This window comes from Etheostoma spectabile, chromosome 20 (assembly GCF_008692095.1).
Source record: "Etheostoma spectabile isolate EspeVRDwgs_2016 chromosome 20, UIUC_Espe_1.0, whole genome shotgun sequence".
Classification (NCBI taxonomy): Eukaryota; Metazoa; Chordata; class Actinopteri; order Perciformes; family Percidae; genus Etheostoma; species Etheostoma spectabile.
The window spans coordinates 15665129-15665785 of NC_045752.1; positions in this window are offsets into that span (position 1 = coordinate 15665129).

Consider the following 657-nt stretch of genomic DNA (forward strand, 5'->3'; position numbering starts at 1 on the left):
CTTTTGGAGATTATGGTGAACTAGTTTGTAACGTAGCAGTGTTTGGCCATTGAGAACAAGCTAGCATGTTAGCACTAGCATGCTACGGTTAGCCACCTCATCTCGGCTAGTTGTGTAGAAAGTCGTGGAGATTTTGAACAGCTCACCCGGACACTGAAGGCAGGACACATTCAGAAACCCATATCTCACTCAAACAGCATGTTGTTTTTTTCCAAGTTTGTATGTGTGTGGAAGCACCAGAAACTAATTAATTAAGAAACTATTAATAATAAAGTATAATAAAAAAAAATAAAAAAAACTCCCCAAATAAGAGGAAAAGTGTTTCATAATATTGGCACTTTAATATGTCACATGTATAAGAATATAAACTACTTTGGCAAAATGTTTTCTTTGTTCATGCCAATAAAGCAAATTGAATTGAGAGATTTTTTTTTAAACCTTTATTTTTAAAATTATAAACACCAAACCAAAAAAATACCAAAAACTAAATTGTCCCATCACAATAATTAGGGCCACAGGAAATATTGCACCTACAAAAAAGTAATTTACACTAAAAGTAATCCCATCCCTACCTAAACATACTTTCAAATATTAAATCATCAGACTCAGAGAGAGAGAGAGAGAGAGAGAGAGAGAGAGAGAGAGAGAGAGAGAGAG